The sequence below is a fragment of the Argentina anserina genome, chromosome 1, assembly GCF_933775445.1.
Source record: "Argentina anserina chromosome 1, drPotAnse1.1, whole genome shotgun sequence".
Classification (NCBI taxonomy): domain Eukaryota; kingdom Viridiplantae; phylum Streptophyta; class Magnoliopsida; order Rosales; family Rosaceae; genus Argentina; species Argentina anserina.
This window is the reverse complement of record NC_065872.1, coordinates 19,215,595-19,238,074: the sequence shown is the minus strand read 5'-3', so window position 1 is coordinate 19,238,074 and position 22,480 is coordinate 19,215,595. Positions and strand designations below refer to the sequence as shown.

Here is a 22,480-nt window from a genome sequence, read left to right as displayed (position 1 = left end):
TTTTGATTAAGACCGCTTGGAATGGATCGAATGTGTTAAGTGTCTATGTGTTTAGGTTACTGCTTAGGACCCTAATTGCATGATCCAACCTTAGTTATTCATGATAGTGTCTCGGCATGACTCTTAAAGGAGAACTAGAACTTGTTTTCGTTAGCTTTGTATGATTTGTTTTGGTGATTGTTTATGTGTTGGTTGGTTGATCACATGTATATATTAGTTTAGGTTTTATCTGCTGTTTTTATGTCTTAATCTAATCCTATATATCAAACTCTGTTATATCTTTATGAATTCGTGTTAATTGATGCGAACCTATATCAAACCTTAAACTCTTTATGAATTCGTTGTTAAATGTTTGTGATTCTAAGCCCTGGATGGATTCCCGGTTTGTGAACGATATCCTCTTGCTTTATACTACTAATGATGCTTACAGGGTTAAATATTGATGTCGAGTAATCGAGCAATCATCAAATGGCGCCGTTGCCGGGGATCCATAAGAGATGGATCCCAAATCTTTTAATGTCGAATTCATTGGTTATATTGTACATTTGTATATTCTTATCTTATTTTCTTGTAACATATAGTAAATATATCTTAGGTTGTTGTTTTGATGCTTGATTGAATGATTGTTGTAGGTTGTAAATCAAAAGGAATAGGTAAAGTCCCTTTTGTTAATATTAGCTTTAACCCTTCATGCTAGCTCTCGAGTTTGCATGAGGTCGAGGGCGGCTTTTATTAACACTTGGAGATTTGTCTAACACTCAAATTTGTTTCTAGCTGAGTAAGGGGCACGCTATTTCATTACCCTGGTGCATGGGACCAAAATTGGATCTCAGAGAACTATTGACTGACATACATCTCGGTGATGGAGTCGATAGAGGGCTTGCCCTCCGTAGTTCAACAAATGAGTCCTACCATGTTCACTATCTCTGAATTAGCTATCCGGCCTTCTGAAACAACGATTCAGACTTGTGTCTAGACATCTATACTTAGGCCGCACGTCCACCTTGGTTTACAACTTAGAATCAATCGATCATTTAATCGTTTGAATGACTTAGGAATGTAGAAGTATGTAATTGATTGAAAGACTTTTGTAAAAACTTTTTGAATGAAACCTTGTATGTTTCTTGTATGATTTTTGTATTCTTTCATGCGATGAAGAGTGGGAGAGTTCGACACTCTCGTTCCACCACGAAGAAGGCCGTGCCTTCCAATGCCAAGGATGCCGTGTCCTTGTCCCAAATTGATCATGATGTGCATGACAAAGGTAAGTTTTCTAACTCATGTGGTTTAGTTTCAACTAATGTTCTTGCTTGTGTACATTCCCCAATAGGTTGAAGCTACCACCGATGCTTAACGGATCCATGGAGTAAATTAAGTGATGACAAGATCAATTCCTAGTTGGATCAGGAGGGGAGTGGCCATGACACTCCTAGTCGAGCAAGGAAGGCGTGCGTGTGTCATCAAGAAGGAGATTTCCATCCGGATTGGAATTTCCAAAGTAGAGAGAGATGGATTCCTAGTTGAGTTAGGAGAAGGAAGTTGTTGTAAGAAGAAGTCAAGGCTATAGACTCTAAACTTAAGCCAATGAAGGAGCCATCAACGAGTGTTTGCATTTTCTTATCCCTTATCTCTTTCTAATTTTCATTGCTTATCATATTGTACATTGAGGGCAATGTAAGTTTTAAGTGTGGGGTGAGGTATACATCATTCGTTGAATTCTATTGTTTGATGTTTATGTGTTTTCAATTTTGTTGCTTTGATTTCCGATTTTTAGTTTGAAATTTTCGATTTTTCAGTTGTTTTGTTAAGTTGTTTTGGTTTTGAGTCCTAGGTATGCCTTTAACTGTCTAGGATGAGTTGATCTTTGAATTTATGGTTGATAGATGATCATGATATTGAATTGAACTTAATTGTTATTTGATGGTTAATCGATGTGTAGATTTTGTACGAACATGTAGTAGATGAGGATTTTGAAACTTAGGTACAGAATGAGCATGTTCTTTACTTGTTTGAATTCATGTAACCTAAGTGAGATTCGAGCCATATACTTGTGCCTTTCTTTGGAGAGTTTATTCTATCGTTGCTTGGCTTTATAACCTCATTACATCTATTTTGATCAATTCATATGCCATAGAATTGCAATGAACTATAGAATGCTAGAACTTACTTTGTGAAACTTTCGAAGCTTTATGTCATAACATACTCTGATTTTGAAAATGATTGTTGGATCTTTTTAGGATTTCCACCACTTTAAGCCAGAAAGTCGTATCCCTATTTTGAGCCCTGCTTGGAACACGTTAGTGTTAACCCCTTTGAGCCTACGTTAAGCCTTTTCTTTCATTACCAACATGTTATATCCTTGCTTAGTATAGTTATATCTCTACCTTGTCTTGAGGCTTGGCAGAGCCGACTCTTGGATATTAATATGGAGTGATGATTTGATTCAAGTGTGGGGTTATGCTATTGTATGTATGTTATGCCGTGAAAAGAGAATGAAAATAAAGAAAAATGTATTGATGCCGTGAGAAAAGAAAAGAAGAGATTCATGATGCACGGTTAAGAAAAGAAAAAGTTGAATGAAGAATGATGATCACGGCATACATATTGTATATGTGAATTTGGAGTTGTGATGTATTTGTTGAAGGCTCAATGATGTTATATTTTAGCCTTTGTTCGTTTTCACAATGTTTAAAGTGAAGAATGGGTCCAACATGATGAAAATTGGCCCTTGTTTTATGGAGTATGGCGACATAAGGTGGATGTTTTGCTCTGCTAAGTCTTGAGGATGACCTTTGTGATTCCTTTACCTTGAAAAATGATATTCATGCCGAGCCTAACCTATCCCTTTTCAAATATTTGATGAATGCTCGATTACTCGACAACAATATTTATCCCTGAACACATCATTAGTAGCATAAAGCAAGAGGGTATCGTTCACAAACCGGGGATCCAACCAGGGCTTAGGATCAAACTAGGAGTAGCTAGGCCGGCCTCCTCTTCTCTTTCTTCAACTCGGATATAATTTCCTTGTTCAACTAGGAATGCAACTAGGCAACTCTTCCTCCTTTCCAAATATGATTTGTCTTTCCTGAAAATAAATCGTCGATTAAAGAATAGGAAAGAATGAAAATAGGAAAGTAGAATCATAGTCGAGTAAGGAATCCTAGCTCAACAAGGAGTTCTAACACTTAGCACAATTTCATCATCAATTCATTTAAATTCGAAGTAGCTCTACTTAGCACATACATATGACAATTATGTACCTAAAACAACTAAATAAGAAATAACAAAACATAAGAATAGGGCATATAAACATTAAGAACGTCACACTTTGTGCTCCTATCAACAACCCCACACTTAGACTTTGCTAGTCCCTTAGCAAACACTAAAAAGGGAAATCAAAACATAAAACAAAATCAAAGCAACTATAACTAACGACACAACATTCTAATCCCTTCAACATTTTGTCTTAGAGATCTTCAAACTCATAGCATCAAGAATAACACTCAATCGAAATAGATAAGATGAATTCAATGGTTAATAAACATGAAATTTCGTTTAACAAGTAAGACATGGCAGAAACAAAGGTGAAATTAAGCTCGACATGTTCAAAACAAGTTCAAATTCAACTCACAAAGGATATGCACTCCAAATCTTTTCTCTCAAGAACACGGCATATGCTTAAAAGCTTTTCACACACAAGAGTTATAAACATAGTGAAATCGAAAACCTCATGAAAGATACCAATCATATGCACAAATGAACCCAAACCATATGCTTACTCATGAAACAAACTCCACAAATCAAGAGCTACTCATTTTAAGAATCATGCGGATCTTTAGAAAAGGGATAGGTTAGGCTCGGCATGAATATATTTTCGAAGTAAAGGAATCACAAGGGTCATCCTCAAGACTTAGCAGAGCAAAACATCCACCTTATGTCGCCATACTCCATAAAAGAAGGGCCAAATATCATCATGTTGGACCCATCCTTCACTTTAAACATTGTGAAAACGAACAAAGGCTAAAGTATAGCATTATTGAGCCTTCAACAAATACATCACAACTCCAAATTCACCAAAAACAGCATGTATGCCGAGATCATCATTCTTCATTCATCTTTTTCTTAACCGTGCATCATGAATCCTTTATTTTCTTTTCTCACGGCATCAATACATTTTTCTTTATTTTCATTCTCTTTTCACGGCATAACATACAATAGCATAACCCCACACTTGAATCAAATCATCACTCCATATTAACTCCAAGAATCGGCTCTGCCAAGCCTCAAGACAAGGTAGAGATATAACTATACTAAGCAAGGATATAACATGTTGGTAATGAAAGAAAAGGCTTAACGTAGGCTCAAAGGAGTTAACACTAAGGTGTCCCAAGCAGGGCTCAAATAGGGATATACGGCTCTTTGGCTTAAGTGGTGGAGATCCTAAAAAGATCCAACAATCATTTTCAAAATTAGAGTATATTATGACATAAAGCTTCGAAAGTTTCACAAAGTAAGTTCTAGCATTCTCTAGTTCATTGCAATTCTATGGCATATGAATTGATCAAAATGAATATAATGAGGTTATAAAGCCAAGAAACGATAGAATAAACTCTCCAAAGAAAGGCACAAGTATATGGCTCGAATCTCACTTAGGGTTACATGAATTCAAACAAGTGAGGAACATGCTCATTCTGTACCTAAGTTTCAAAATCCTCATCTATTACATATTCGTACAAAATCTACACATCGATTAACCATCAAATAACAATGAAGTTCATTTCAATATCATGATCATCTATCAACCACAAATTCAAAGATCAACTCATCCTAGACAGTTAAATGCATACCTAGGACTCAAAACAAAAACAAAACAACTAAACAACTTATAAATCGAAAAACAGAACCAAAATGACACTAAAATTCGAAAATCAAAACAACAAAATCGAAACACATAAACATCAAACAATAGAATACAACGAATGATGTATACCCCACCCCACACTTAAAACTTACATTGCCCTCAATGTACAATATGATAAGCAACGAAAATTAAAAAGAGATAAGGGATAAGAAAATGCAAACACTCGTTGATGGCTCCTTCATTGGCTTAAGTTTAGAGTCTATAGCCTAGACTATCTCCAAAGCATCACTTGCTTGCCGTAGGATCAAGGAGAGACGTCTCCTCTACATTATGTTCCACGAAATTGTCATAGTACGGCTTCAAGCGATGTCCATTGACCGTGAATTCCTTTCCATGCACCATACTTTTGATCTGAATAGCACCAGAAGGAAAAACATTAGTAACAACAAACGGTCCAAGCCACCTAGAATGGAGCTTGCCCGGAAATAATCTAAGTCGAGAATTAAACAAAAGAACTTTCTGCCCAATGACAAAGTGTTTCTTCCTAATCATGCGGTCATGGAATGTCTTAGTCTTCTCCTTGTAAACTATTGCCGAATCATAGGCCTCATTTCGAATCTCTTCAAGTTCATGCAATTGCAACTTCCTATGCAATCCGGCCTCATCAATGTCCATGTTAAAATTCTTCACAGCCCACCATGCACGATGTTCAACCTCCACAGGAAGATGGCACGCCTTGCCATAGACTAATCGAAATGGTGACATGCCAAGAGGATTCTTGTATGCCGTCCTATAGGCCCAAAGAGCATCATCCAATCGTTGAGACCAATCCTTGCGTGATGGTCCAACAGTTTTCTCCAAAATTTTCTTGATCTCACGATTAGATAGCTCCACTTGTCCACTTGTTTGAGGGTGATAAGGCGTAGCAACCTTATGCTTGATTCCATATTTCTTCAACAACGCCTCAATGGTTCGGTTGCAAAAGTGAGATCCTCCATCACTAATGATAACTCGTGGCATACCAAACCTAGAGAAAATCTTAGAACGAAGGAAATCTGCAACAACTCGAGAATCATTAGTCCGGGTGGCCTTTGCTTTCACCCATTTCAAAACATAGTCAACACAAACGAGTATGTACAAGAAACCATTAGAGCTAGGAAAAGGTCCCATGAAATCAATACCCCAACAATCAAAAATTTCAACATATATAATCGGTGTCATAGGCATTTGATCTCTAGATCCTAAGTTTCCCATGCGTTGGCACCTATCACAAGTCATACAAAAATGATATGCATCTTTAAAAATCGTAGGCCAAAAGAAACCACATTCTAGCACCTTAAGAGCAGTCCTATGTGAACCAAAATGTCCTCCACAAGATTCAGAATGGCAAAAAGTAAGTATAGAATGATGTTCATGTTCAGGGACACACCTCCTAATGATTTGATCAACACAATGTTTCCACAAGTATGGTTCATCCCAAACATAATACTTAACTAATGCCTTGAGTCTATTCTTTTGAGCATGCGATAAAGTATCCGGAAATTACTTAGAAACAAGATAATTGACAATATCTGCATACCATGGCTCACTTACCTCAACTCGAAAGAGTTGCTCATCCGGAAAACTCTCTTGGATGGCCAAGGGCTCGGCATCTCTCACCAAACGACTCAAGTGATCCGCCACAACATTGTCACTTCCCTTCTTGTCCTTGATCTCGAGATCAAACTCTTGGAGTAGAAGAATCCATCAAATCAATCTTGGTTTGGCATCCTTCTTTGTCATTAAATACTTCAAAGCTGCATGGTCAGTGTAAACAATAACTTTAGATTGAAGTAAGTAAGAACGAAACTTATCTAGAGCAAAGATCACGGCAATAAGTTCTTTTTCAGTTGTGGTGTAGTTTTGTTGAGCATCATTAAGTGTTCGTGAGGCATAGTAGATGGCGTAGGGCTGCTTGTCCTTCCTCTGCCCTAGCACGGCTCCAACTGCATAGTCGGAGGCATCACACATCAACTCAAATGGCAAGGACCAATCCGGCGGTGCCATGATCGGTGCTGAAGTTAGGAGCTTCTTCAAAGTCTCGAATGCAAGCTTGCAATCATCATCAAAGTGAAAGGGAACGTCCTTTTGAAGCAATGAACTCATTGGTCCCGCAATCTTGGAAAAGTCCTTGATAAACCTACGATAGAAACCTGCATGTCCAAGAAACGATCGAACATCCCTCACACTTGTGGGGAGGGGTAAGTGACGCACAAGATCTATTGTAGACTTATCAACCTCAATTCCTCTAGATGAAACAATATGGCCTAAGACAATGCCTTGCGTGACCATAAAATGACATTTTTCCCAATTCAAAACCAAGTTAGTTTCTTCACAACCTTTGAGCACAAGTTCAACATTTTCTAAACAAGTTTCGAAATCTTCACCATAGACAGAAAAATCATCCATGAAAACTTCAATTTTAGAACCAATATACTCAGAGAAAATGTGATACATACAACGTTGAAACGTACCTGGGGCGTTGCATAAACCAAAAGGCATGCGACGATAAGCAAACGTACCAAAAGGGCATGTGAACGTAGTCTTCTCTTGGTCTTCTTCCGCAACACTTATTTGGTTGTATCCACTATATCCATCAAGGAAACAATAGAAAGAGTGACCAGCTAACCTCTCGAGCATTTAATCAATGAATGGCAATGGCATATGGTCCTTCCTTGTTGTCGCATTGAGCTTCCTATAGTCAATACATACTCTATGACCGGTCACTGTCCTTTGAGGCACCAACTCATTATCTTTGTTCTTCACCACCGTGATGCCTCACTTCTTTGGCACAACTTGAATGGGAGAGATCCACCTACTATCCGAGATGGGGTAGATCACGCCACAATCGTGCAACTTAGTGATTTCATCCTTTACAACTTGCATCATTGGTGGGTGAAGGCGTCTCTGACCTTCCTTAGTTGGTTTGGCACCATCTTCTAGCAATATTCGATGCACACACATGGTAGGGCTGATTCCTTTGATGTTGGCTAGGGTCTATCCTATTGTCGTCTTGTGTCTCTTCAACACTTCAATCAATCTCTCTTCTTGCTCCTCATTTAGTGCAGATGAAATGATCACGGGCAATGTATCCTCTTCTCCTAAAAATGCATACTTAAAGTGGTCCGGAAGAACCTTAAGATCAAGCTTCGGAGCTTCCACCACAGAAGGAAGATTCTTGTTAGTAGTTAAGAGAATTGGACTAGGAGAGACAAAGCTTACCTCACGTGCAACCTCAAGAGAGGTCACGTTCTCAAGAATGAAGGATGGCACGGCATCATTAGCTTCTAACACCGAAATATTTGAGCCATCACTTGTAAATCCGGCCCTTTGGGCAATGGTGAGTGCCAACTCGTCATGTGCCAAGGTATCTAGATAGTTATCTGCAAGGGAATCAAGAATGTCAACTGAAAAACAATCACTTAACTCCGAAAGAGGAAACCTCATAGCTTCAAAGATGTTGAAGCTAATCACTTCACCATCGAACTCAAAGGTGAGTGATCCACTAAACACATCTATTTTTGTTCGTGCAGTCCTCATGAAGGGGTGGCCCAACAAGATGGGGACTTCCTTGTCATCTGCCTCCGTTGGTTCCATGTCTATGACATAGAAGTCGACAGGAAAGATCAAGCTCGAAACCTGCACAAGAACATCTTCAACATAGCCCAAAGGGACTTTGTTGGAACAATCAGCCAATCGAATCACAACATTGTCACGTTTCAAATCACCTAGACCTAGGTCCTCATAGATATAATACGGCATTATATTGATAGATGCACCTAAGTCTAGCATTTACTTTTCAAATGTCATATTTCCGATTGTACAAGGGATAGAAAAACTCCCTGGATCCTTAAGCTTTGGTGGAAGCTTCCTTTGGAGCACGGCAGAAACCGTCTCACTCATTGTGACAACCTCCTTCTCTCGAGTCATCCTCTTGTTGATGCACAATTCTTTCAAAAACTTAGCATACCTAGGATTCTGTTGTATGCATTCAATAAGAGGCATGTTCACTTCCACCTTCTTGAAAATGTCGAGCATGGCTTGATCAAAGCCATCCTTCTTTTGCTTTGCAAATCTACTAGGGAAGGGAAGACGAGGAAGATCATTAGTTGAAACCAAACCACTAGAGTTAGGATCCTTACCTATGTCATGCACGGTATGATCTCCTTGTGGTAGAGGCACGGCATCATTGGCCTTAGAGGAGGCAGGGTCCTTCTTCAAGTCTTTGACATTGAAATTCTCGGCCTCTTGTCCTTTAGAAGGCACGGCCTTCTTGTGTTGCTGCAATGGAGCATCCAAGATCCTCCCACTTCGTGTCATCATGGCCTTCACGTTAGGATTAGGCTCAGTTTGACTCGGCAACTTCCCTCCTTCATGGATCTTGCCCATGAAGTCGATCACTTGTCCCATCTGCTTCTTAAGCTCGGTTATGTCCTTAGAATGAGCTTGTTGACCTGTAACTAAAGCTTGAGTAGCAGAGTTTAGATTTTGTTGCCCTTGAGCAAGAGACTTCAAAAGTTCATCATAATTGGGTGAAGATGCATTATTCGAACCATGAACATTAGAGTTAAAGGGAGCAGAACCTTGAGGTACCTGAGGCCTCATAAACAAACCTGAAGGACGAGGTCCTTGACCTTGAGCATTGGATGGATGAGCATTGTTGCTCCAACGAAAATTTGGATGATCTCTAAGTCCAGGGTTGTATGTGTTCGAGTATGGATCGTACCTAGGCCTTTGTTGCCCCATAAAGTTCAACTCTTCTTCAGTCATTGCACCATTTGGACAATTGTCAGTCGTGTGATCTTTGAAAGAGCAAATACCACATGCTTGATTGTTGATGCTCGAACCATTGAATGTCTTGACTAGAACGTCAAGCTTCCTTTCTAAAGTAGCCATCTGATTCCTTGCATCAACATCATATACCCCACGGCTCTTGCTTCCTCTCTTCTCCTTGGAACTAAATTGGCGATTGTTGTCAGCCAAGTCATCAATCAAGGTGTAAGCTTCTTGACCGGTCTTGTTCATGAATGTGCAGCCACATGCCGAGTCCACCATGCTCTTATTGGTGGTGTCGAGTCCTTCATAGAAGAATTGCACCAAGTCATCCAACGATATACCATGGTGAGGGCACTTCCTTTGTAGTTCCTGAAATTCCTCCCAAGCCTCATAGAGTGAATCACCATCTTTTTGAGTGAAGTTCTGAATCTCCCTCCTAAGTCTTTTCGTGAGTTGAGCAGGGAAGAATTGCTTCAAGAACCTCCTAGTCATTTCGTCCCATGTAGTGATGATTCTTGCAGGCAAAGAATACAACCAACGTTTAGCATCATCCTTAAGGGTAAATGGAAACAAAAGCAACCTCAAGCCTTCTTGAGAAAGATGATGAATCGATTGGAGCTTGCAAATGTCCAAGAACTCCCTAAGGTGAACATTAGGGTCTTCCATTGAAGAACCAGAGTACTTAGGCAGCTGCCCAAGCAATTGAACCGGAATGGAGAAGTTAGCTTCATCAGGTGGAGTGAAAGCAATGCATGAAGGTGATTCAGGGGTGGTGGGAATGAATGCATTCTTGAGTGCCATTGGAGCACCAACAGGAATTATGTCACGGTCCGCAATTGTGTCTAAGTCTGAATTGAAGATGAAGGGGAAGGAAAGATCCTCCTCTTCTTCTAATCTAGGTGAAGAGTTTAAGATTGAATTGCTTGGAGATGTTTCGAAATTTAAAGGTCCACTTATGAAAGAGTTGTTTAAATCTCTGAGTGCTTGAATTCGATCCTTGAGCTCTTGTGTTTTCTTAGAAAATTCGGACATGCATAGTACCTGTTGTACGAAAGTTAAAGAGTTAGCATTGAAGAATACACAATGAACACATATAATTCATGCCTTCCCTTAGTCACACACACGCACATTTATGGGGAAGGGCACGGCAACTATGTCAAGTTTACAAAGAGTTAGTTCCTTACGTTTACAAAAGTTCATACAATTCACAAGTTCTTTTTGCCATTTCAATGTTTGAACGATCGATTGATTCTAAGTTGTAAACTAAGGTGGACGTGCGGCCTAAGTATGGATGCCTAGACACAAGATCAAGTCTTTGTTTCAGAAGGCCTTGTAGCTCAATCAGAGATAGTGAACATGATTTATGACCAACCGCAACGAACAGGAGTTTTTCCACGTACGGAGACTAAATAAAAAATTTGAATTTCTATGATATACCATCGAATGGTATAGAATCAAGGATCCTTCGGACCATGGCAATAAACAACTATTATATATTAAAAATAGTAAAGGACTTCTATTCTATTTCTATTATATTAAAGTATGAAATAAATATGAGACCCTGTAGGACTCATTTGTTGAACTACGGAGAGCGAACTCCCTATCGACTCCATCACCGAGATGTATGTCAGTCATTAGTTCTCTGAGATCCAATTTTGGTCCCATGCACCAGAGTAATAAGAGAGCGTGCCCCTTACTCAGCTGGACTTAACCTTGTGTGTTAGACAAATCTCCAAGTGTTAATAAAAGCTGCCCACGACCTCATGCAAACGCGAGAGCTAGCATGAAGGGTTAAGGCTAATATTAACAAAAGGGACTTTACCTATTCCGTTCGATTTACAACCTACAACAATCATTCACTCAAGCACCAAAACAACAACCTAAGATACATTACTATATGTACAACGAAACAAGATAAGAATATACAAATGTACAATATACACAATGAATTCGCATTAAAAGTTAGGGATCCATCTCTTATGGATCCCCGGAAACGGCGCCATTTGATGAATGCTCGATTACTCGACATCAATATTTAACCATGAACACATCATTAGTAGTATAAAGCAAGAGGGTATCGTTCACAAACCGGGGATCCAGCCAGGGCTTAGGATCACATCAATTAACACGAATTCATAAAGATATAGAAAGTTGAGATATAAGTTTCGGATTGAATCATTAAAACAGAAAATAAAACCTAAACTAATATGTACATGTGATCAACCAACCAACACATAAACAATCACCAAAACAATTCACATAAAGGAAATCGAACCAAGCTTCATGACTTCTTTTAGAATCATGCCGAGACTATATAATGAACAACCAAGGATGGATCATACATTTAGGGTTCTAAGCAGTAACCTAAACACATAGACACTTAACACATTCGATCAATACCAAGCAGCCATAATCGAAATCTAACATGTTCATCTTCATCATGTAATTCCAAAGCCATGCACATTGAATTCATCAAGTATGTCACCTACTTAACCAACAACCATGCAATTCGAAAATCACATATAAAAGAATAAACATGTTCTTAGCATAAGTCTTTAATCCAACAACCTAAATATCATGCTACAAGCATAGTCATAACACTTAGAAATCGAAATTGATCATACATGAAACTCGGCAGAAACCAAAACAGGAACTTCATAAAACCAAAATATAATTTCGAATCCTTTATATAAATTGAATCAAGTAGCTATTTCATAGACAAAATTGAAACAAGATTACACTACACAAATCGCAACTCATCCAAGAACAAGAACAAAACCAAAAACCGAATTTAAACAAGAGTGAATCATGGTTACACTTTATAAATCAAGCAATCCACAAGTGTAGCCGAGACTTCTATGGATGAAACCTTCTTCACAAACGTGCTTGAAGGCTATTGATTGGTGGGGAATGATGGAATCGGTTTTAGGATTTCTTGGAAAGGTGAAGAATGAATTCGACAGAGCTATGGCTTGTGTTTGTGTGTAAGGCTGATGATGATCTGAATGGAGAGGCCGAGCCTCTATATATAGGAGTTTAGGAAGCCTCTTGCCGTCCTATAAGGAAGTAGAATCCAATTGGGAAGCTGAAATCCTCTTTGTTATGGATTTGGTTTATGTACTCCATATCCAACTTGATGTAGGAAACCAAGTCCAATAGGGAGATCACTTAAGGGCTGCACGGCAACAATGTTGGTCCAACTAGGAGTAGCTAGGCCGGCCTCCTCTTCTCCTTCTTCAACTCGGATATGATTTCCTTGTTCAACTAGGAATGCAACTCGGCAACTCTTCCTCCTTTCCAAATATGATTTGTCTTTCCTGAAAAGAAATCGTCGATTAAAGAATATGAAAGAATGAAAATAGGAAAGTAGAATCATAGTCGAGTAAGGAATCCTAGCTCAACAAGGAGTTCTAACACTTAGCACAATTTCATCATCAATTCATCTAAATCGAAATAGCTCTACTTAGCACATACATATGACAATTATGTACCTAAAACAACTAAATAAGAAATAACAAAGCATAAGAATAGAGCATATAAACATTAAGAACGTCACACTTTGTGCTCCTATCAACAAGGACATCCTCAACATACCCCTTAAGGTACTTGTTAGATCGATCTGCTAATTGGATAATCACATTGTCATTCTCCAAAGGTCCTAATCCTAGTGATTGATAAACATTATATGGCATGACATTTATCGAAGCACCTAGATCAAGCATTACATTATCAAAGAACGTGTTACCGATTTTACATGGGATAGAGAAACTTTCCAGGTCTTTCATCTTAGGGGTAGCTGCCTTTGGATGACAGCTGAAACTGTCTCATTAATCTTCACTACCTTCTCCTCCCTAGTTCGTCTTCTTGAAGTTCTAAGCTCCTTAAGAAATTTCGCATACTTGGGAATATGCTTGATACACTCCAACAATGGAAGGTTAACTTGCACCTTTCTAAAGACCTTCAACACCTCCTCATCAAATTTATCCTTCTTGCTCTTTGCAAACCTAGAAGGAAAAGGTACACACGAAATATGATTAGTTTTAACTAAATCATTTGAGTTAGCATTTGTACCTTCATGTGCCTCATGGGATGGCACACTCTCCTTCTTGGAGGTAGCTGGATCTTTCTCCAAGTCTTTCATCATAGTTATCTCGTCACCCTCATTCTCAAAATCAACTTGGGTCGTTTGAGCCTTTTTAGCAACATTAGGCCGCTCCTTTAGCTCGAGCCCACTCCTTGTCATGATAGCTTGGGCTTGCTCATTCCTTGGGTTGGGTATGACACCACTTGGCAACTTCCCTTACTCAGAAAAACGGCCCATGAAGTCTACTACCTGACCCATATGCGTCTTTGGCTCCGCAATGGTTTTTCTATTCGCTTGTTGACCCACCACCAAAGTTTGAGTCACGGTATTCAACTGACTTTGCTTAGCAGCTAAAGATTTCAACATCTCATCATAGTTAGGGGTACTAGCCACGTTGGGAGGTGGAACATTGAGAAGTGGAGCTTGTGGTCTAAACAAACCAGCCAGACGAGGCCCAAATTGCATAGCATTTTGATGTGGCCTTATTACATTCTCATTATTGGACCACCGAAAATTAGGATGATCACGTATGCCAGAGTTGTAGGTATTCGAAAATAGATTGTACCTCTGACCTCCTTGATAACCAAGGGCATTAACTTCCTCATACCCTCCACTAGAAGCAACTTGAGGACACTGATCAGTAGGGTACCCCTCCGTACATATACCACAAACTTGAGCTCCACTAGTTCTCATGAAATGACTCATCATCTTGGACAACTTATCAATTTTGTCCTCTAGAGAAGAGTTCGAACTTGAGTTGGTCTCATGCACTTGCCGTGTAGAACTAGTAGATGTCCTAAATTGTTGGTTGTTCATAGCTCTCTTCTCCAAAAGATCTTTTGCTACTACATTGCTCCTGTCCAAAAACGAACCACGAGCAGCTGAATCAAGGAACTCTCTTTCCATTTGTAGCAACCATTCATAGAAATACTGAAGCAACAGACCTTTTCTAATTCCATGGGCTCGACATGATGCTACAAGAGATTTGAACCTCTCATAGTAGTTGTAAAAAGACTCATCTGACCCTTGCTTGTACCAGTGATCTGCTTCCTTATGTGAGTCACCCTTGAAGATGGGAAATACTTGGACAAGAATTCGTTCACCATAGTAGTCCAAGAAGTAATCCGACCAGCTGGCACCTCAAACAACCATTTCTGAGCACGATCCTCTAATGAGTAAGGAAATGCTCTCATCTTCACAATCTGAATGTCTACTCCTCTAGGACACATAGTCTCACAGTTGAACTGGAACAAAGTGAGATGTTGATTGTGGTCCTCTCCTGAAAGTCCATGGAACTTGGCTAAATGATGCGAAAACCCAATCTTTAACACAAAGTCACTAGTCTTACCCTCCTCTGGAACATGGTATGCTATGTTAGAGGGTGTTGTCCCACCAACTGCTCCTTCGACTGGGCCATTTTACTCTCGAATTGATGCCATTACTTACTCTTGAACTGGAACTTGAACTTGAGGCTCTGGATCAGGTAGGTCGAAATTCAATTGGGTTAATGAATACGGGCTTCTCAACAATTCTAACTCCAGATCCTCAAAGAACAATGGATTGATTTTCTCTTTTGTTCTTCTTTTGTTTCTTTTCTTGTTTCAAACTCTACAAGTGTAGGAGTATTACTAAATCTAATTGATTTTATTCACACACAATCCTAACATTTAAGGTACGTGGAGCAGAGGAGCTAACTGTACAATGGACTGAAACTGCCCCAGGTAAGGGTCTTGCTTTTGAAACTATATATATCTATTTATACAAAGTTATTTTCTAAGTTATAAAGTAAGGTGGACATGCGGCCTAAGTACGTCGTCTAGACACAAACTCATTCCTTTGTTTCAGAAGGCTGGATAGCTAGAATCAGATATAGTCACAAAGCATAACTCATTTTTTGGACACCACGGGGTCACATCCTCGAAATGATGCTTTCCCAATCGATTCCATCACTGAGATGTATGTCAGTTTATGGGCCTCTGAGATCTAATTTTGTAAACCTTGAACCAGGATAATGAAAATAGCATGCCTCTTACTTAGCTCAGAATGACTTTGTGTGTTAGACTGACCCCAAAGTGTTAATAAAAGTCGCCCTCAGCCCCAAGTGACCTTAGCAAGGTACAAATAGTGGGTTAAGGCTAATATTAAAAAAATGGATTTGACATATTCCGTTCATTTTATAACTTACAATAAACTAAGCATAAATATTTAGTTTCCTTAAAAATTTAACTAAGTGTAACAAGTATCCTATATGCATACTACTACAACAATGTAACAAATAACAACTTTTTAATACACACAAACACTATCACAAATGTCATTTACGATTTCACTTTTTTTTCCTTTTGAGTTACTGTGAACAAAAGAACTATTCACGATTACTGTTCACAGAAACAATTTAACCAATATACAATTCACAATATAGCACAAAATTAACACTTCAAAAAATTGAGAATTAATAAATTCCCTGGCAATGGCGCCAAAATAATAGACTGTTACTTAGAAAATCTATAATAAACCCTGTAAAACATCATCGTTAGTATAAAATAAGCAGGGATCGTTCAGTCCGGGAAATCAAAAGGGCATCAAAACTTATCATGTTATTGGGGGATTTTATTTGGATTATGAAACTAATACTTAAAATAAATCCTAAATTACTTATATACAATTGATCTACCACTCATCACATAACCAAAACACGAAATCTACTCATGAAACATGTATGGCATGCACAAAACAACTAATAGGCAACAAGCAATTTTGAATCAACTCAAGTTCATTTCAACTCCAATTCTAATTAGAGCCCAAAGTGGTTCATCTAATCGTTTAAGACTTCATATTTATTTAGAATCAACAAAACGTTTAATCCTAAACATATGCTAAAGAGAGTTCAACATAACGAAGCGTACTAGTTAAACACAAAGAAGCACATAAGCACATTAAGTCGAATTGGAGACATATAAAGCATGGCGTCACTCATCTTGATTAAGCATGAAAATTCCTAGAACTATCACAGCCTTATATAAGTACCAATAACTGAAACATGAAGCACATAACTCAATTAAAGATTACTTTGGTGAATGCAATCGCAACCTAAGGAGAACCATGACCGTGGCTTCCTCAAGCATTGATTTAGATATACAAGTTCAAGGAATTAATCAAAATAAAACCTAAAATAATTTGAAAATCATACTGCCCCTATTCAGTAAGCATGGCATACATACACAAACATGAGTTTATACATTCAAAACATAAAACCAAACCAGTCTGAAAATATGATCTTCATATATAAAACTGAAAAGTACATCTAGTAATCCATACAATGAAATCGCAATCTTCATAAAACCAAAAAGAAAAATACAACCCATAGATGAATCACACATTAGAAACCTTGAAGGATTCGGCAAGGATGAATTCGATTATGGAGGAGGGTAAAGGATGGCACGGTTTGTGGTGATGGATGAAGCTTGTGGCTTGAATTTTCTGGATGTATTTTGGCAGGGTTTGGCCTAGCTTTCTGAATGAGAGGTGATGCTGATTTGTGAGGTAAGGCCGTGTATATATAGAGGAATGAGGGAAGAAGAGTTTGCACGGCTGTGATCTTGCTTCAATGATGGAATCAGATGGCTCTCTTATTTCTTTGTAAATTCAATCAGTATCTCCATCTTTTCCTCAAGAAATACACGACATCTCTCCTTATCCAAGGCTGAATGGAAGGCACGGCATACATTCCTACAAACTCCCAAGCACTCCACACGGCTAGGACTCCTTCTTCCTTTTGGATTTGGACGGCATCCGTGAGTTTCCTTCTTCTTCAAGCTTTGCCATGGCTTATCTTCTTTTCTAACACGGAATAGGACTCCTCATTGTACTCCTCACGCACGACCTCATCCATGTAGGCACATGTCCTTTATTTTCTCAAACTGTGCGTCTCTAACTCCTTGTCACCTTGCACGGCTAAGACTCCTTTAATTCCTCAAATTATCTCTTCAATCCAAATTCTGAAAAGAACAAATTAAATTATAAGTCAGAGATAATGTATTTCGAAAATGATGTCTTAATCTAGACAATTGTTGTAATAGATAAGCTCAGCTAGATTAGGAAAGTTTCTATTTCGCAAAGAGGAAATTTAATAGATCAAGTAAGTTGCTAGAACATGAAAGTTCATTTAGGAAAGTTTCGTAAAAAGAGTTTCGGTTCAAGTAGGACTCTCCCAAATGATACGTTTCCTAGTCTAACAAGGATTCCTAGTGCAAGAAGGACTCTCACAATATCGCCAATGCGACCAAAACGTAGAAAGATGAAGACTCCTAATCCAACTAGGTTTCATAGTCCTATAAGGATTCCTACTCAAATTAGGACTCTTAGACCAATTCTGCATTTTTAATTCGTTTAAGCACAAAAATGCATCCCATACCACCAAAGACTCATCCTACAACTCAATGACTCGATAGTACAACAATAAGGGTCAAGAAAAGTATAAATGGAGGTAAAAACATGTTAAGAACGTCACACAAAGTGCTCTTATCAAAGCCTCCATGTGGTGTGGCTTGCACCAGTTCATGTTGAGCTGCGTGAATCGAAGGCTCCAAGACGACCCGGAAACCCGGCGGTGACTCGACTCCTAGTTCCAATTCGTGTTGTTGATTCCGGTGCTTTTCGGCGACATCACGAGCCCAGACTTTGTCGCTTCCTTCCTCTGGTCCTCCATGCAAGGGTCTCCAATCTTATTTCTTGCCCACAACTATGAATCAAAGCTTTGTAGTGGTGGCGGAAATCGTGTGTTCGTCAACTCTTTCCGACATCCCTCGGCGATGGTTGTGGCTAGTTATCTCTACATTCTTCTTCTGGTCAATCTTATAGTAATCTTCGACCTCCATGCTCACCCATGACTACAATCGAAATAGGAAAAGGTAAAGGCAGTGAAGCTTTTGATTTTTCCTAGTTTTTGACTATTGGGGGAACTCAGACTTTTTTGATGGGTTCTTCCCTCATCAATCCATTGACATTTTTTTGATCAATTCGAGTTGGAGTAGCAATTTCCAGTTTTGCCTATCTTTGAGCTTGCAGCAGCACTATGTGCCATTCCAGGTCAATCGAGTTGGCTCGAGTGGCAAGTATAAATATTGCCTATCTTTTATAAATTAAGTGCTGTGAATTCAGGTAGGAAATTGTGAAGTTTTGAAAGTTGAATTTTGGTGTTCTATGGAGCCCATGGGCATCGCTTGTAGTGGCTCGTGGCCCGTCCGGCCATGTTGGCTACCTCATGGTTAGGCACTCGCTGGTACGAGCGTGAATTATTGAACTTGGTTGTCATTTTCTCATGTTAGTTTTCGGACTTGTTCGGTCTTTAGTGATAGATAGACGTGTTGCTTTGACCTATCAACCTTTTTTGGGTAACTTAGAGACTTTAGATAGTCTCTCTTGAAGTTGTGCCTCGAGTGGCTTAACTTCGAGTTAGTTAGGTGAGGGAAGTAGGACCTTAATTGTTGTGTTTGTGTACCTCAAGTGATAATGAGTTACAACATTGTAATGTTTTGTCATGGAGTGGTTTTTTGGCGATTAGTGCTTTTATTTATGAGACAAGACGTAGCGGGATTTAAGGTGAGTAAACCTCACTTGTTCCAAATTTAATTTGATTTATTAACATAGTCTATGTATCATTTAACTTATAAAAATTGTTCTAAAAGTATGTTTTGTTTTAAATTAGATGAACATGATTGTCTATGGTTCATAGGTAAGTAAAATGATTTTAAAATGTTGGACTATTTAATGTTGAGAATGAAATCGGATTGTGCATGTTGTTATTGATATAGTATAGTATAGTCTATTTGTATATGTTTATTTAATGGTAATAACAATACACATGTACATGTTTCTATATTATATTATATATGGTTTTTGTTGCATAATTTGGTTAATTGAATGTGGTTATTTAATAATGTGGCAGAAGGGACCGGAAGAGAAGAAAATGTACCTTCTGGTAAATTAGATTATTTGATGTGTATTTTGTTTATTATGTGGAGGATGCGAACGGAAGGGAATAAAATGTATCTTCCGGTAAAAGTGTTGTTTTATTGTGAACTCTATTGAATTTGCCAAAGTGGCGTATTATGAATTTCTGTTAGTTTTGCCAAAGTGGCGTTAGACAAGTGTCAGAACCACACCTTGGCCGGATGTGGGGATGATTAGATAGAGTTCTAGTCTTTGTTGTCAATCTCTTTATGGGGGCTGATGGTCGTTGTAACCTCAGGAATAGAGTTTTGTGAGTTGAATGGATATTATTGTCATCTTGTTCTTGTTGGTTCTATTGTCCATGAGAGACTACAACCAATGATTGTGGTTTGTGTTTGGGTCTTGAAGTTGAGTTGATTTGATGTTGGTTATTTTGTGGAGTTATTAACTATTTTGGTTTACTCATACAAGCTTAAAAAGCTTACTGGTTCGTTGTTTACAACTCAATGCACTTATCCATAGTGTAGGGTTTTGTTAATCTCCATGTTTGCGGTGAGAGAGTTCATTGAAGAATTGACAAGGCTATGATAATTGTATTTTTAGAAATGTCTTCTATCAATTCATTGTAAACGTTGCTTTTATTATTTGATTAAGATTTGTAATAATTGTAAGTGTAATATAATGATTTTTTTTATTCAAGTTGTTATGTCTTTGAATTTGAATTTTTATTATTTAAAATTCGATGTGTGACAGATATGGAGTGGTGCATGATATTATGGTTTTCTTCTTCTTCTAATAATTAACAAAATCAAGTCTACTTCACCCTTCGATATTCTGTCCATTCTTTATTTCTTTCTTGTCCTCAGTATTTGGCTCTAATATTATTTTGGATTTAATTTCTTGTGGAGTCTCATTGATCAGGAATTTAGGATTGTATATACTCTTTATAGTCTGGAGTAATAGATTCAGTAAGTCATTTGATTGAATGTGATATTGTTCTTGAACTGTGTATGTATGAATAATGTCTCGTTTACTTGAAGTAGACATAAGTTCTTTCAAGACAACTTCCATATTGAATTTCTTCAGCAAATGGATATTTTAGTTAGCTGCATGCATGCTCCTCTGTCTATATATATATATATAGGCCCGTTCATAAGAGGACGTCCGCAAACCCAGAAAAATGCGGATTCGTCCCGAAATCCATCGTCTACCCTCGATTTAGCGCCAATATTGGTGTTGTTGTTGCTGTAAGGAGACCCGACTAGAATCTTGAGGTTCATCATCACCGGTGGACTCGTCAATCAAGAGTTTACAATGGATCTTCATGCTGCTTGAAGTTTGCAGACCAAACTTTCAACCTCGATTGAATTGGCTTTCATCTTTACCGATATGTCTTCTCGGATGCCCATGACCTCAATCCAATAAGAAACGTGCAGCTATTGGCGCCTGCTGCAACTGGGAGGAAAAACATCCGCACTTTTTCTAGTTTGCGGACGTCCGTCTCCGAACGGCTTCGTATATATATATATATTGGTTTCTTATGATTTCCACATGCACTGATCATAGTTAGACCACTAGGATGGTGCGATTCACCTTTTGGCATGATCTTTAGTGGATTCTGGTATGCATCATGGACATTAAATTGTGATTAGCTTGTAAGTTTGTCTAGCCCAACGGTTCTTTACTTACTAATTACATATCCGAGTTTGCAAATTAAGATCTAACATCAAATGACACTTGTCCGTCACAAATCAACGAACGTGTTCATCATTACAGTGATAGTTAATTGTATGATGTTTTTTTTAGGGAACGTTTCCTCTGGATACAGGTTTTCATATGATTTATGTAATAGGATTTGTTGAACCTCGGTTAGTTGGGTAGCTTGTTCCGATTTGACACTCCTCACTATTTTAGAGGTCATCATTTGGCCCATGAGCCCGAGCCAGCCCGAAAACCCGCTCTACCTGATAGGGCCGAAGTCCGGCCCGACCCTCCATTAGGGCTGGCCAACCCTAGCCTTTTCTGAATATCGTAGGGCAAAGATTGAGCAAATCAAACCCGGCCCAGCCCTATGGCCCAGCCAGGCCCTAGAAACCTGCCCTATTTAGCCCGTTTAGGCTCTAATAATAATTTACTTTTTTTCTATTTTTAAATATATATTTTTTATATTTTATATACAATACACATCACCTTTTTGCAATTGATTTTGTAAACTTTATGTGTTATATTTGTATTTGTTGTGAAAAATAATAATGGTTTTTGAATAATTTGATATAAGATATTAATATATAATCACTTAGATTTAAAGTTATAGATGTTTTAAGTTAAATCTAAGGCACATATATATATATATATGTATTTATAATATGATCATATACTTGTAAAAAAAAAAATTTGAAAAAAAAAATTAAACATAATATTTTTATTTTTGTAAATAAAAAAAGACCATATTCAGCCCGTTTCGATTCTATTTAGTCATATTTAGAGGGCTGGCCCAACCCGCCCTTTTAACCCTAAAAGAATGAGCTTTTAGGGCAAGTAAGAGTTTGAAAATCTGAGCCCTAGCCCGACCTTGTCCTATTACTTGTTGATTTAGTCAAAGCCCAAGCTCGGCCCGACCCCACCCTAAGCCCTAAAATTTAGAGTAGGGCTTGGCCCGGCCCGACCCATGACGAGGCCTGCACTATTTTCATGGTAGTTGATGGCAATAACATCTAAATGCACTATTAGCCTTTATGGATTGTGAGTGTTATCTTAGCTGGTAT

At 38.4% G+C, this 22,480-nt stretch overlaps 1 non-coding gene across 1 annotated transcript; it reads left to right on the top strand.

Moving 5' to 3' along the window:
* The first annotated feature begins 10,016 nt into the window (after positions 1 to 10,016).
* LOC126805336 (small nucleolar RNA R71) lies at positions 10,017 to 10,123 on the top strand. The gene has a single exon (XR_007674008.1). It is a non-coding gene; the product is annotated as a small nucleolar RNA R71 (small nucleolar RNA).
* The last annotated feature ends 12,357 nt before the right edge of the window (positions 10,124 to 22,480 follow it).